This window comes from Erythrolamprus reginae, chromosome 1 (genome assembly GCF_031021105.1).
Source record: "Erythrolamprus reginae isolate rEryReg1 chromosome 1, rEryReg1.hap1, whole genome shotgun sequence".
In the NCBI taxonomy this organism is placed as follows: domain Eukaryota; kingdom Metazoa; phylum Chordata; class Lepidosauria; order Squamata; family Dipsadidae; genus Erythrolamprus; species Erythrolamprus reginae.
The window spans coordinates 423,805,735-423,822,043 of record NC_091950.1 but is presented as its reverse complement, the minus strand read 5'-3'; the positions used below and the strand labels follow the sequence as shown (position 1 = coordinate 423,822,043).

The 16,309-nt window shown below is 43.6% G+C and overlaps 1 protein-coding gene across 1 annotated transcript in view; it reads right to left on the bottom strand.

Annotated features, from left to right (window-relative positions):
* Positions 1-5,543, bottom strand: part of CORO6 (coronin 6) — a 55,003-nt gene extending 49,460 nt beyond the window's left edge. The window contains exon 1 of the mRNA XM_070735439.1: positions 5,302-5,543. The gene's annotated coding sequence lies outside the window, so the exon portion shown is untranslated. The remainder of the gene's footprint in view (positions 1-5,301) is intronic.
* Positions 5,544-16,309: the final 10,766 nt, after the last annotated feature.

Sequence of the window (16,309 nt, the reverse complement as noted above, 5' to 3'; positions counted from 1 at the left end):
TTATTTATTTATTTATTAAATTTGTATTTTTGGTACATTATGGGGCATAACTGCTCATTCTCATTTATTTTTTATTTTTTAAATATACTGTATTATTCTAATTCTTATTCTTATTTACAAAAAATTATTTTATTATAAACATACATAAACATAAACAAAACATTATAAAAACATTGGACGATGTGTGGCAGTCGTCTTATTTTCTATAATGATATTTCTATATTACTATTATTTAATATTTCTAATACTGTACTGTACATTTCATTTTAGATCGGTATCTCTTTTTTCGTATATTCAACCAATCCTGTTTTCTTTCCCTGTTTTTAAGCTAGTTGACTGTTTCATTGGTTGTCTTTATTTTATTTTTTGTTTTTCCCAACTTTCTAACCAAAAGTAAAATTTATTCCAGCTTTGATAGTAGCATCTTCAATATCCTTGCAAAGTATGCTGCTCACTGCTCCATCATGTGGCAGTGAGTTCCATGGGATTAATTTAAGCTGTGTTTGGTACATTATGGGGCACAGCTGCTCATTCTCATTTCTCTTGGTGCAGTTATGTTGTATTATTCCTAATTATTTGCTCCTGCAGAGGGAGAATCATCACAACTCCCCTACCACCAAACTCCAAGTTCAAGATATCTTAATGTCGTTTTGGCGGGGCCCAGGGGAAGAGCCTTCTCTGTGGGGGCCCCGGCCCTCTGGAATCAGCATTCAGCACCCCCTGGAGATTCACACTGCTCCCACCCTCCTTGCCTTCTGTAAAAGTTTAAAGATCTATCTGTGCCGCCAGTCTTGGGGCCATTAGATCCTTGCCCCCCTTTGCTGTGTGAATGGGAATGAATGTTTTTAAATCTTATTAGTGTTTTTAAGTTTAGTTATATTAATTGGATTTTTTAGAAATGTGTACGATGTATTGTTTTTGGTATGTTGTGAGCCGCCCCAAGTCCTTGGAGAGGGGCGGCATACAAATCCAATAAATGAATGAATGAATGAATGAATAAATAAATAAACAAACAAACAAATAAGATCCTAAAAGCTGTTTTTAAAGTGGATTTTGTTGTATAAATGTTCCTTTGGGAGATGGATGGATGGATGGATGGATAGATAGATAGAGAGAGATATAGAGAGATAGAGATAGAGAGAGATAATGATAGATAGAGAGACAGAGAGAGAGAGAGAGAGAGATAATGATGATAGATAGATAGAGATAAATAGATAGAGATAAATATAGATTAGATAGAGATAATGATGATGATGATGATAGATAGAGAGAGAGAGAGAAAGAGAGATAATGATAGATAGATAGATAGATAGAGAGAGAGAGAGACAGAGAGAGAAATAATGATGATAGAAAGATAGAAAGATAGATAGATAGATAGATACAGATAAATAGAGATAGATAGAGATAGATTAGATAGATAGAGATAATGATGATGATGATAGATAGATAGATAGATAGATAGAGATAGATAGATAATGATGACAATATAGATAATTAATTAATTAATTAATTAAAATATACAAAACAAACAAACTCCTAACCCCAGCCTAGGCCCACAAATACAGGCAGTCTTTGACTTATAACCTTATTCATTTAATGACCGAAGTTATAACAATCTGGGAAAAAGTGACTTACGACTGTTTTCCTCACTTATATGACCGTTTCGGCATCCTCATGGTTATGTGATCTGCCTTCAGATGCCTGGCAAGTGACTCACATTTATGACCCCTTTTTGACCCATTGAAAGTCAATGGAGAAGGCAGATTCACTTAATATCCATTGCAGGGATTTGCTTAACAGCGCGGTGGCAAGAAAAGTCGTAAAATGGGGCCGAGAAATTTGCAGAGAAATTAGCAACATAAATTCTGGCCTTAATTGTGGTCGTAAGTTGAAGACTACCTGTAATAGGAGAAACTGGGAGTCAGAAGTGACCTAAGGGGTCATCTAGTTTGACCTGGGATTTATGGTGCCCTGCAATGCCCCGGCACAATACCCCACTTTTTAAGGAGGACGGAAACGCTAAGGCACTACCTCTAAGCTCTTACCCATAAGTCACAGCCTTCATTCCCCCAAATATGGGATTGAATAAGGGGTTGGACTAGAAGACCTCTAAGGTCCCCTTCAACTTTGTTTTCCTGAGCCCAAAGCTTGGGCTCAGGAAACATAGAAACATAGAAGTCTGACGGCAGAAAAAGACCTCATGGTCCATCCAGTCTGCCCTTATACTGTTTCCTGTATTTTATCTTAGGATGGATCTATGTTTATCCCAGGCATGTTTAAATTCAGTTACTGTGGATTTACCAACCACGTCTGCTGGAAGTTTGTTCCAAGGATCTACTACTCTTTCAGTGAAATAATATTTTTTCACATTGCTTTTGATCTTTCCCCCAACTAACTTCAGATTGTGTCCCCTTGTTCTTGTGTTCACTTTCCTATTAAAAACACTTTCCTCCTGGACCTTATTTAACCCTTTAATATATTTAAATGTTTCGATCATGTCCCCCCTTTTCCTTCTGTCCTCCAGACTATACAGATTGAGTCCATTAAGTCTTTCCTGATACGTTTTATGCTTAAGACCTTCCACCATTCTTGTAGCCCGTCTTTGGACCCGTTCAATTTTGTCAATATCTTTTTGTAGGTGAGATCTCCAGAACTGAACACAGTACTCCAAATGTGGTCTCACCAGCATTCTATATAGTGGGATCATAATCTCCCTCTTCCTGCTTGTTATACCTCTAGCTATGCAGCCAAGCATCCTACTTGCTTTTCCTACTGCCCGACCACACTGCTCACCCATTTTGAGACTGTCAGAAATCACTACCCCTAAATCCTTCTCTTCTGAAGTTTATCTATCTAGCTTGGTTTTTTGTTTTTGTTTTTGTTTATTTATTTATTTTGTCCATTTTGGGGGTCGCTGCTTTAAAATGTATGATCCCTGATAGACTGCGCTGGCATGTGGTGGCTCCGTTCAGGGGGCCCCCAAAGCTCCTGTAATGCCAGTTGATGGCTGCTCTCCCCCACCCACCTTCCTTTTCAAGAAAGCCCATTGGAAACCAAACCAGGACTGCTAAAATGTTCCTTTAATCAATGTTAGTTTGTTTAGAGCAGTGTTTCCCAAGCTTGGCCACTTGAAGATATCTGGACTTCAACTCCCAGAATTCCCCAGCCAGCATTTGCTGGCTGGGGAATTCTGGGAGTTGAAGTCCAAATATCTTCAAGTAGCCAAGGTTGGGAAACACTTGTTTAGAGACACACCTTCAGGGTCAAGTCCAAATATTATAAAACATTATATCTTTGTATAAAATGTAAGATATAAAGATATTATATTATAAATAGATATCATAAAATATAAATAAATTTAACCCTTTCGAGGTTGGGGAGGGTTTACTCCAATTCCCATGGGTCAGAAGTCCAGGAGATGTTCTCCCTCCCCCCTAACCTTTATCCAACAAGGCCTCCAAAGAATTTGGGAGTCCCCCTCCAACTTTGCAAGGGGGGATTTTGAAGGGATCCCCCTCATTCCCACGGGTCAAAAGTCCGTGACAGTTTTCTCCCCCTTCCCTTTTCCGCTTCTAAAAGCCTAAAGGAGGCTGGAAGAATTTGGGGTTCACCCTCTGACTTTGCATTGGGGGGGCTTTTGCAGGGGGTCCCGAGGAGACCTCACCCCAAATTCCCACGGGCCCAAAGAGTCCGGCAGAGCTTTCTCCCTCCATTCCCCCCCACCATCTATCCAGCCAAAGGGGGAAGAATTTGGGGGTCCCCCCTCTGACTCTGCATTGGAGGGGAGGGGGCTTTTGCAGTTGGTCCTGAGAAGACCCCTCCCCAAATTCCCGTGGGCTGAAAATGTCCGGCAGAGTTTTTTCCCTCCCTTCCCCCGTCCCCCTAGTACCTTCTATTCAGTGAAAGGGGGAAGAATTTGGGGGTTCCCCCTCCAACTCTGCACAGGAGGGGGCTTCTCCAAGGGGTCCCGAGGAGACATCACCCCCAATTCCTGTGGGCTCCAAAAGTCCAGCAGAGTTCCTCCCCCTCACCCCCACCCCTTCAATCCAAGGCAAAGCTCCCAAGGGGGGATGAATTGGGGGTCCCCCCTCCGACTTTGCATTGGGGGGGCGAGGAGGCAGGGGTCCCAAAGAGACCTCATCCCAAATCCCCCCCAAAAGTCCAAGCGGAATTCCTCCCTCCTTCCTTTCTGCCCCTAATACTTTCTATCCAACCAAAAGGGGAAGAATTTGGGGTCCCCCCAACTTTGCATGGGAGGGGAGGGGGCTTCTCCAGGGGGTCCTGAGGAGACCTCACCCCCAATTCCCATTGGCCCAAAAAGTCCCTCCCTCCCCCCTCCACACCTATCCAAGCCAAAGCCCCCGGGGGGAAGAATTTGGGGTTCGCCCTATGATTCTGCATTGGGGGGCGAGGCGGAAGAGGGTCCCAAGGAGACCTCACCCCCAATTCCTACGGGCCCAAAGGCTCCAGCAGAGTTCCTACCCCCCAACACCCCTTCTCCCCAAGCCAAAACTCTCAAAGGGGGGAAGAATTGGGGGTCCGCCCTCCGACTTTTGCACGCCGGGGGTCCCGAGGAGACCTCACCCCAAAATTCCCATGCCCCCCCCCAAAAAAGTCCGGCGGAGTTCCTCCCTCCCTCCCTTCTTCCCCCAATACCTTCTATCCAACCAAAGAGGGAAAAATTTGGGGTCCTCCCTCAAACTCTGTACGGGAGGGGAGGGGGCTTCTCCCGGGGCTCCCTCGGAGACCCCACCCTAAATTCCCACGCCTCCCCCAAAAGAAAAAAAGTCAGGCGAAGTTTCTTCCCCTCCCCTTTCTTCAGACCCCCCCCCCAGAAGCTGCAAGAACCAGCGTGGGACCCTTTGGCCCGCAGTTTGGGGCGGAGTGCGGGCAAGGGGGTCCCCAAGGAGACCTCACCCCCAATTCCCACGGGCCCAAAGACTCCGGCAGAATTCCCTCCCTCCCCCCCTCCACATCTTCTATCCAAGCCAAAGCTCCCAAAGGGGGGAAGAATTTGGGGGTCCGCCCTCCGGCTTTTACACGCAGTGGGTCCCGAGGAGACCTCACCCCAAATTCCCACGCCCCCCCCCAAAGAAAAAAGTCCGGCGAAGTTTCTCCCCCTCCCCTTTCTTAATAAAACTCCCAGAAGCTGCAAGAACCAGCCTGGGACCCTTTGGTCCGCTAGGGGATTTTTGGGGCGGGGGGCGGGCAAGGGGATCCCAAGGGAAGCCCATTTGGGTCGGGGGGGGGCTTCTTTCTCCCCCCGCCTCCCCCACGAGGGCCAAGGAAGCGCTCGCTCACCTGCTCGTCTGAAGAAGGGCGCAGTCACGCGGGGATTTCCCCCTCCGGCTATTTTTTGGAGGGGGGGCGTTTGAGGACCACCGGAGCCGCCTTTCGTGGGGTGCTTCCCCTGCCCTGCCCGGCCCGGGGGGGGGCACCACTCCGGGGAACCCGGCCAAGCAACTCCGCCCCGGCTCTGCGGCGGCCGGCTATAGAAGGCGCGGCGCTGGGACCGAACTGGCTTTCCTAATATAGCCTCCTCCTGCGGCGGTGGATGGAGGGGGGGGGGGGCGGGGGGGAGGAGAGAATGATGGACCAGCCGGCCCGGGTTGCTCCTTCCAAGCGCCTGGCACGCGGTCTCCACTGCGGTGGCCCCCCAAACCCCGCGGCTGCCGGAGAGGAGAAGGGGATGCATGGATGTAAGCCCCTCTTCTGGTTCCCCCTCCCCTGCAAAAGCTTCGGGTTAGAATGTCCAGGGAACGTCCTGCTTGTCAACTACTTCAGCTTCAACCACAACAACACAAGAGCACCAATTCAAGCTTAATATTAAGCGCTCCAAACTGGACTGTAAAAATTTGACTTTAGTCCTCGGGTTGTCGAAGCGTGGAACTCCATAGTATCATCATCATCATCATCATCATCATCATCATCATCATCATCATCATCATCATTTATTAGATTTGTATCTTGACCCTCTCTGAAGACTATCCCCTAACCCCCAAAATTTGACCCTTAGACTGTCCATGGTTGACCTCTCCAGATTCCTAAGAGGTCAGTAAGGGGCGTGCATAGGTGCACTAGAGTGCCTTCTGTATATCTCATACATGTTCTCTACTATAACCTTCATTGTGTATTATTTTGTATTGGACAAAATAAATAAATAAAAATAAATAAAATAAATAAATAAATATACCAGGTCTTCAAATTTGGCAACTGCTGGCTGGAGAATTCTGGGAGTTGAAGTCCACAAGTTGCCAAGTTTGAAGACCCCTGGAAATAAACCTTCAACAAACTTTAAGTAGAGTTAATGTAGCAATGGGGGTTAGTCAGTCAATGAATCAGATGTAGTACAAAATAGAATTATTATTATTATTATTATTATTATTATTATTATTATTATTTAGATTTGTATGCTGCCCCTCTCTGAAGACTTGGGGCAGCTCACAACACAACAATAACACAATACATTACAAATCTAATAATAAAATTTTAAAATCAATTAAAACAACATTAATAACAATACAGGGATGCCTCTACTTACGAACTGAATTCGTTCCGTGAGCAGATTCTTAAGTAGAAAAGTTTGTAAGAAGAAGCAATTTTTCTCATAGGAATAATTTTTCTCATAGCAAATAAGGCGTGCGATTGGGGAAACCACAGGGAGGGTGCAGGCCCTGTTTCCTCCCAGGAGATTCCTAGGGAGTCCCCATGGAGGCTTCTCTCCACCTTTTCTGGCCCTGTTTCCTCCCAGAAAATTTCTAGAGAGGTCCCCTGGAGGCTTCTCCCCACCTTTTCCGGCCCTGTTTCCTCCCAGGAGATTCCTAGAGAGGCCCCCTTGAGGCTTCTCCCCACATTTTCCGGCCCTGTTTCCTCCCAGGAGATTCCTAGAGAGTCCCCCTTGAGGCTTCTCCCCACCTTTTCCGGACCTGTTTCCTCTCGGGAGATTCCTAGAGATGCCTCAGGGAGGCTTCTCCCTGCCTTTTCTGGCCCTGTTTCCTCCCAGTAAATTCCTAGAGAGGCCCCCTGGAGGCTTCTCCCTGCCTTTTCTGGCCTGGTTTCCTCCCTGGAAATTCCTAGAGAGGCCCCAAGGTGGCTTCTCCTCGCCTTTTCCGGTTACAGTTTTGGAGGCTTGGGTTTGTAAGTGGAAAATGGTTCTTGAGAAGAGGCAAAAAAATCTTGAACATCCAGTTATTCTCTAGAAAGGTTTGTAAGTAGAGGTGTTTATAAGTAGAGATACCACTGTGTTATTATATACAAATAGGCAAATAATCATAGTTACACAGTCCAATATCATACACATCTAATCCTAATAATGGTTTACAAACCAGGTTAACGCACACAGCAAAATATACACACAGCAAATATAAATCTCTCTAGTATAAACTGCCCCAAGAGGAACAGCTTTGGCTCCCTCTTGTGGCCAACCAGCAAATGACTCTTAAAGGTACAGTCTTAAACTTACATTGTTAACTTCTGTATTGCAAACACCCAACATGTTTACATACAATATATACTAACACTTGGCATCCTGGCAGATAGACTGCCTCCAGGTGGGGAGGTTCAACTGGCAGCCAGGTGGGCATAGTGGGGACTTGGGGGGGGTGTTGGGGAATAGCTAAAAAAGGGGGTGCTCCCACCTCTTTTTCATTCTGTACATTCAGGGGGGAGGCATCATGGCTCAGACCTCACTGCTGAAGGGGTCCCTTCCTTTGCCTCCCTTGGCAGTGGGGGCTAGACTAGAAGACCTCAAAGGACCCAAAAGATTCCAGGACTGTAAGATAGAATTACAATTCTTCTAGGACTCTTTAATATCAATCAGACTTAAGATAGACTGCCCCCCACCTGGGGAGGTTCTGCTGACCACCAGATAGATGGCTAGCAAGGGCAGGCCGGGGCTACAATTAAAGAAAGGGGTTCCCCCGCTTCTTTTTTGTTCTGTAAAGGGAACATTCGTGGAGGGTGTGTGTGTTGTGATTGATATTATATTTTGTTTTAAACTTTGTTATCAACTGTTTGTAAAAATATAAAAATATATAAAAATATATAAATATATAAAAATATAAAAATATAAAAATATAAATATATAAAAATATAAATATATAAAAATATATAAATATATAAATATATAAATATATATAAATATAAAAATATAAAAGTATAAAAGTATAAAAGTATAAAAATATAAAAGTATAAAAGTATAAATGTATAAAAGTATAAAAGTATAAAAGTATAAAAGTATAAAAGTATAAAAGTATAAAAATATAAAAATATAAAAAATAAAAATATTAAAATATATGCTGTAATATATTAATAACTAGCAACATGAATCACTTTCAATAGAATAAATAAATGGGGTTTATTTAAAGCATGCTTGCATTTCCTATAAGATCCCACCCCCTCTTCCTCTTTCCAACCTGCAAAACAGTCGTCTAGAACAGGGGTCTCCAATCTTGGGAACTTTAACCTGGGAGGACTTCAATTCCCAGAATTCCCCAGCTAGCTAGCTGGGGAATTCTGGGATTTGAAGTCCACCAGGCATAAAGTTGCTAATCATAATTTATCACAATATCCTACCTGTCAATGAATACTTCAGCTTCAACCGCAGCAATACACGAGCACATGTATTAAAACTCAATGTAAACCGCTCCAAATTCGACTGCAGAAAATACGACTTCAGCAACCGAGGGCCTGGAATGCACTACCGGACTCTGTGGTTTCTTCCCCAAACCCCAAAACTTTAACCCTACATTGTCTGCAGTCGACTTCTTCCCATTCCTAAAAGGTCCATAAGGGGCGTGCATAAGAGCACCAATGTGCCTACCATCCCTGTCTTTTGGTCCTATTGTCCAAATTTACATGTACCTACTTTGCTTTTGTTTATACCAATACCTACAGCATCATCTTTTATTATTATTATTATTATTATTATTATTATTATTATTATTATCATCATCATCATCATCATCATCATTAATACAAAACAGCAAACGAGATCACTATGCTGGATTTCATCCCCAGTCAGGCACATATTATTATTATTATTATTATTATTATTATTATTATTATTATTATTATTATTATTATTTATTGGATTTGCATGCCGCCCCTCTCCGTAGACTCGGGGCGTCTAACAACAATGATAAAAACAGCATGCAACTATCCAATACTAAAACAACTAAAAACCCTTATTATAAAACCAAACATACACTCAAACATACCATGCATAATTTGTAATGGCCTAGGGGAAAGGAATATCTCAACTCCCCCATGCCTGGCGGTATAAGTGAGTCTTTAGTTTACGAAAGACAGGGAGGGTGGGGGCAGTTCTAATCTCCGAGGGGAGTTGGTTCCAGAGGGCCGGGGCCGCCACAGAGAAGGCTCTTTCCTGGGGCCCACCAAACGACATTGTTTAGTCGACGGGACCCGGAGAAGGCCAACTCTGTGGGACCTTATCGGCAGCGAATGCAAGCCACGGAGTGTTGTAGAAACATGGGCGAATCTTGGAATAATAATAATAATAATAATAATAATAATAATAATAATAATAATTTGGATTTATATGCCTTGTGCATGCTTGACAAATAAATAAATAAAAATAAATAAGATTGGAGGCCCCTGTTCCAGCTAGTTTAGCTTTCTTGAAGGTGCCGTGTGTGTGTGTTCTGGTTGGGTCTTCAGCCTCTTCAATCCCACGGAGGACCTGTGGCCTTGGTGACGGACGACCTCTACTGGACAGCGTGGCCTTTGCATGGGGCTGCCCCCCCCATCGGCCGTCCGCTGGTTGAAGAATGCAATGGGAGGGCAGGGGGTTGAGGAAAAGGGGGCTGCTTGTAATAGAGTGAGGGAAAGTGAGGAAGGAAAGAATTGGAAAAATGGAGGGGAGACCACCAAGGAGAGAAGCAACCTGGAATGAAGGAGAAGTTTCCTGACAGGGAGAATAATTAACCAGTGGAACTGCTCACCACCAGAAGTCGTGGGTGCTCCAACACTTGAGGTCATTAAGAAGAGAATGGGCAACCATTTGTCTGGAATGGTATGGGGTCTCCTGCTTGAGCAGGGGGTTGGATTGGAAGACCTCTGAGGTCCCTTCCAGCTCTAGGATTGGATGATTGTAGAAAGAATGAAAGGAAAAAGAAGAAGGAAGGGAGGCAGGAAAGAAGGGAAGGAAAGAAAAAGAACAAAAGAAAAGAAAGGAAGGAAGGCAGGGAGGGAGGGGGATGAAGAGAGGAAGGAAGGGAGAGAAGGAGATGGTGGGAAGAAGGAAGGAGGGAAGAAGGAAGGAAAATAGGAATGGAGGAGGAAAGGAAGGATAAGGAAGGAAAGAAGGAAGGAAGGGAAGGGAGGGATGAAGAATGAAAGGGAGAGAGGGAGATGGTGGTAAGAAGGAAAGAAGGAGGGAAGAAAGAATGAAAGGGAGGGAGATGGTGGCAAGAAGGAAGGAAGGAGGGAGGGAAGAAGGAAGGAGAAGGAAGAAAGAATGGAAGGGAGAGAAGGAGATGGTGGAAAGAAGGAAAGGAAGAAGGAAGGAAGGAGGAAGGAAGGAGGGGAAGGGAATAAGGAAGGAAGAATGGAAGGGAGAGAGGGAGATGGTGGGAAGAAAGAAGGAAGGAGGGAAGGAGGAAGGAAGGAGGGAAGGAAGGGAGGAAGAGAAGGGAGGCATTTATTTCCAATTTCCTGCAAAACCTGTCCATAGCAAACCATTAGTTTGATCACCAATTGCACTGTTTGCTTAACAACCTTGGTGCTTGCTTAGCAACTACAGTAGTTGCTTTACGACCATCTCAAATAAAGGTTATAAAATCAGGTTTCGTCATGTGACCAGAGCGCTTTACAATGGCTGTAAGTTGCAGCCGTGACGGGCAGACGTCAATGTGGTCGTCACTCAAGGATTGCTTGTCCTTACAACCATTTTGCACATCCTGTCGGACACATGATCGACGATCTCCATTTCTGACGCCCATGGCCAGCTTCCAACAGACAACGTCCATGGGGGAATCCAGATTTGCTTAATGACTGCATGACTTACTTAACAACTGTGGCCAAAAAAAAAAAAAGGCAGTAAAATCAGGCACCACTCAGTAACAACTGCCATACTTAACAATGGAGATTCTGCCCCCAATTTTAGTTGTATAGCAAGGCCTCCCTCTACTGTTTTCCTTGCCATTATTAAGGACATAAATCAGATATAAATAGCTTCGTCTCATCGATCCGTATAGTAACAGGGATGAAATACTGCAGAGCAATGAACTACAAATTCTCCTTTTCCCCCCAAAGATTTTGCAGCCGTATTTCGCTGAAGTTCATGTTTTTTAATATAGGTTTCATAGTCATTATTATGTGTTGTATTGACATAATAATAATAATAATAATAATAATAATAATAATATAAATGTAATAATTATAATAATAATTATTGTTATATTTATTTTTATTATTATTATTACTGACATAATTATAATAATTCTAATTCTAATTCTAATTATTCTAATTATTATTATTGTTGTTGTTGTTGTTGTTATTCTTCTTCTTCTTCTTCTTCTTCTTCTTCTTCTTCTTATTATTATTATTATTATTATTATTATTATTATTATTATTATTATGTCAATACAACACAGCAAACGAGATCACTATGCTGGATTTCGTATTTCATCACCAGTCGGGCATTTCCCAAGCACCTAGGACTGCGTGATGTAGCGGTGAATTATGTTTGCCGATCCCAGTCAAGCGGCCTTTTGCAATTGACAGATGGAGATTTTGTCAATTCCGATGGTTTTCAAATGTCCGCTGAGATCCTTTGGCCCTGCGCCCACATGCCAAGGACCACTGGTGCCACTTTCATGGGCTTATGCCAGAGTCGTTGCAGCTCGATTTTTAGATCTTCGTATTTCACTAATTTCTCTAGCTGCTTCTCCTCAATTCTGCTGTCTCCTGGGATTGCGATGTCGATGATCCATACTTTCTTTTTCTCCACAATTAGGATGTCTGGTGTTTTATGCTTTATTATTATTATTATTATTATTATTATTATTATTATTATTATTATTATTATTATTACTACTACTACTACTACTACTACTACTACTATTTGGATTTCTATGTCGCCCCTCTCCAAAGACTCGGGTGGCCTACACCATATAGAAAAACATTAATTACAATATTTGTTGAATTATAGGTAGTCCCCCACTTACGATCACAATTGAGCCCCAAATTTATGTCACTAAATGAGACTGTTCTGAATTTTGCCCTGTTTTATGACCTTCCTTGCCACAGTTGTTAAGCCAATCACTGCAGCAGTTAAGTTAGCCACATGGTCCTTAAGTGAATCTGGCTTCCCCATAAGTTTGCATGAGCAGAACAACAACAGAAGGGAAGGGGCCTTGGAGGTCTTCTAGTCCAACCCTGTGCTTGAGAACTAGTCCTTGATTTATGACCACAACTCAGCCTGAAAATCTTAAATGAATTGTGTCTCATTTTACGGCCTTTCTTGACAAAGTTCTTTGAGGAATCTCTGCAGTTCTTCACAGTCCTTAAGAGATTCTGGCTTTCCCAGGGACTTTCTTTGTCACAAGGTCAGTTTGAATGATCACTAAATGAACTGTTGTATGTCGAGGACTGATATGTCTTAGATAACATACAAACTGAAGCAGACAGGTTTATTTATCTCTTTATTCCCCAGGGCACCAGAGGGCCGGACGAGGAACAATGGTTGGAAGCTGACCAAGGAGAGATTCAACCTGGAAATAAGGAAGAACTTCCTGACGGTCAGAGCGATCAACCAATGGAACTGCCTGCCAGGGGAGGTGGTGAACTCCCCAACTCTGGACACCTTCAAGAGGAGATTGGACTTCCATTTGGCTGGGGTGCTGTAGGGTTTCCTGCTCAGGCAGGGGGTTGGACTCGATGACCTAACTGTCCCTTTCAACTCTATTAATAAAATAAAAAATAAAAAAAATAAAAATAAATATAAAAGAAAGGCTAACAAGTTTATTCAGCTTAAGCTAACACTGAAAGCGCTGGCTAGTCTGTCTGCTTAGCGTGGCACGCTCAGGCTAACAGAGTGGCAAAGTCAATACCCTTGACAGCTCTTTATATAGGTGCGCCAAAACAGCTGCGACCAACCAGCTTGCAGCAGCAGCCCTGCTTCAGCTGAGGAAAGCCCGGAAGCAGCAAAGACTACCTGTATGTATTCTTTCACAAATGCAAGGTTCTGATTTGCAGAGGAAATTTGCAATCCACTACCAGCTGCTCCCGGCTCAATCTGGACAATCATGGGTCAACTTCACACAACCAGCTGAATCCAACACTGAACCTGACTGGGATTGGCTTGTTTCTGGTTTTGCAGCTGGGGAGCCTGGTCATTGTAGCTTGTCAGCCTGTGGACCAGACTAATGCATGGAAACAGAAACATAGAAGTCTGACGGCAGAAAAAGACCTCATGGTCCATCTAGTCTGCCCTTATACTATTTCCCGTATTTTATCTTAGGATGGATATATGTTTATCCCAGGCATGTTTACATTCAGTTACTGTGGATTTACCAACCACATCTGCTGGATGTTTGTTCCAAGGATCTACTACTCTTTCAGTAAAATATTTTCTCAAGTTGTTTTTGATCTTTCCCCCAACTAACTTCAGATTGTGTCCCCTTGTTCTTGTGTTCACTTTCCTATTGAAAACACTTCCCTCCTGGACCTTATTTAACCCTTTAACATATTTAAATGTTTCGAGCATGGAACAGCACTAAGGCAATTGTGTTTATTCAACAAGCCACAATTCAATGAATCCTGGCTTGCTTGCCACATTACATGACCGAGGCACCCAAAGTTTGAGGCAGAGTTTGCTCACTGCTCATTTATTTGTATTATACATTAAACTCTCTCTAATTTCCGGTAAGTCCAGTTGGACAAAGCAGATGGTGCAAACACATCAGAGCTCAATGAAAGTTTCCTGACGAGATTTTCTGGAGATTCTCCAGTTATCCAGCTCATGGTTGTTCTAAAGATGTTTTTTTTCAAGAGGCACCTGAAGTTTTTTTGGGGGGGGTTTGAAGACGTTTTGCCTCTCACTCAAAAAGCTTCTTTAGTTCTGACTGGATGGTGAGGAAAGGAAGGACTTACCGTATTTTTCGGGGTATAAGATGCACCTTTTTCCTCCCTAAAAAAGTCTGATAATTTGTGTGCATCTTATACTCTGAATGTAGTTTCCCCCCCCCCCCAGCCCTAACCAGGTGCTAACGATCTTCCCAGCTCTTACTTTGCAGACTCTTTCATTGTTACTCTTTGCAAAAAATGTTTTCCAAGCCCTAAGTCTTTGCAGGGTTTTTTCCATTGCTCTGCTTGTTCAGACTGTTTCTTTCCAGGTGCTACTGATGTTCCCAGCTCTTACTGGCTTTGCAAGTTCATTCATCGTTACTCTCTCAGAATAAAGTTTTTTTTTAAGCCCTAACCAGGGGATAAAATAATGTGCTGAAGCTGACCAGACTAAGGACGCTAGCCAGATGAATACCTGGTAAGCAGATTCTTTTCCCTATTTTCCTCCCCCAAAACTAAGGTGCATCTTATACAGTGATACCTCGTCTTACAAACCCCTTGTCATACAAACTTTTCGAGATACCTACCCGGGGTTTAAGATTTTTTTGCCTCTTCTTACAAACTATTTTCACCTTACAAACCCACCACCGCCACTGGGATGCCCCGCCTCTGGACTTCCATTGCCAGCGAAGCACCTGTTTTTGCGTTGCTGGGATTCTCCTGAGGCTCACCTCCATGGGAAACCCCACCTCCGGACTTCCGTGTTTTTGTGATACTGCAGGGGAATCCCAGCAGCGCAAAAACGGGCGCTTCACTGGCAACGGAAGTCCGGAGGTGGGGTTTCCCAGCGAGGGGAGTCTCAGTGAAATCGCAGCATCGCAAAAACACAGAAGTCCGGAGGTGGGGTTTCCCATGGAGGGGAGCTTCAGGGGAATCCCAGCAGCGCAAAAATGGGCGCTTCGGCTGGCAAAAGGGGTGAGTTTTGGGCTTGCACGCATTAATAGCTTTTCCATTGATTCCTATGGGAAACATTGTTTCGTCTTACAAACTTTTCACCTTAAGAACCTCATCCCTGAACCAATTAAGTTTGTAAGACAAGGTATTACTGTACTGTGAAAAATACGGTATGCTCCTGGCAGACCACAACCGAGTCCAATATTTTTGTTGCCAAGCAAGACAATTAAGCAAATGTTTTTCCCATTTTATGATCTTTCTCACCAATATTGTTTAAGGGAATTCACTGCAGTTGTTAAGTGAGTCAAACGGTCGTTAAGTGAATCTGCTTCCCCATTGACACTGCAATCGTCGTAAATACGAATCAGTTGCCAGGTGTCTGGAATTTTGATCACGGGACCACGGGGACGGCAAGCGTGAGAAATGATCCAAAGTCACTTTTTTCGAGTGGTGGTGTTATTTTAGAAACATAGAAGACTGACGGCAGAAAAAGACCTCCTGGTCCATCTAGTCTGTCCTTATACTATTTCCTGTATTTTATCTTACAATAGATATGTTTATCCCAGGCATGTTTCAATTCAGTTACTGTGGATTTACCAACCACGTCTGCTGGAAATTTGTTCCAGGGATCTACTACTCTTTCAGTGAAATAATATTTTCTCATGTTGCTTCTGATCTTTCCCCCAACTAACCTCAGATTGTGTCCCCTTGTTCTTGGGTTCACTCTCCTATTAAAAACACTTCCCTCCCGAACCTTATTTAACCCTTTAACATGTTTAAATGTCTCGATCCTGTCCCCCCTTTTCCTTCTGTCTTCCAGACTATACAGATTGAGTTCATTAAGTCTTTCCTGATACGTTTTATGCTTAAGACCTTCCACCATTCTTGCAGCCCGTCTTTGGACCCGTTCAATTTTGTCAATATCTTTTTGTAGGTGAGGTCTCCAGAACTGGACACAGTATTATTCCAAATGGAGTCTCACCAGCGCTCTATCTATATAAAGGGATCACAATCTCCCTCTTCCTGCTTGTTATACCTCTAGCTATGCAGCCAAGCATCCTACTTGCTTTTCCTACCGCCCGACCACACTGTTCACCCATTTTGAGACTGTCAGAAATCACTACCCCTAAATCCTTCTCTTCTGAACTTTTTGCTAACACAGAACTGCCAATGCAATTTGTATGCCGCCCCTCTCTGAAGACTCGGGGCGGCTCACAAAAGTAAGTCGAGGATCATCCGTAATCAAAGCCAGGAAGGTTTGGCAGGCTTCCGAGGCCCCTCCTTCTCCACCCCGATCCCTGCCCCACTGACCACAAGAGGCTTCCAG